Genomic DNA, 293 nt, shown 5'->3' on the forward strand with positions numbered 1-293 from the left:
GCAAATACATATTTAGCCAACGAACCGTCTCATCAAAGTATTATTCTTTAGCTCTAATGCAACGTACAGTTAGTTACAACTCAATTGCCATATTTTGTGTTTCACGACTTCAGACGCACTTTGTGTGACAGGTGTAGGTGACATGTTGCAGCTAACGCTTAGAAATGAAGTGGGCTCGAGCTCAACAGCTTCGGGCCTCCGCTGTCACGTGACTTGGTGCCTGCCCTCTGACGCTGGTAGCTCAGCGTGCCGCACGCAGACGTTGTCCCGACAAATGCCGTTACATTTGTAGT

This window comes from Plectropomus leopardus, chromosome 15, assembly GCF_008729295.1.
Source record: "Plectropomus leopardus isolate mb chromosome 15, YSFRI_Pleo_2.0, whole genome shotgun sequence".
In the NCBI taxonomy this organism is placed as follows: domain Eukaryota; kingdom Metazoa; phylum Chordata; class Actinopteri; order Perciformes; family Serranidae; genus Plectropomus; species Plectropomus leopardus.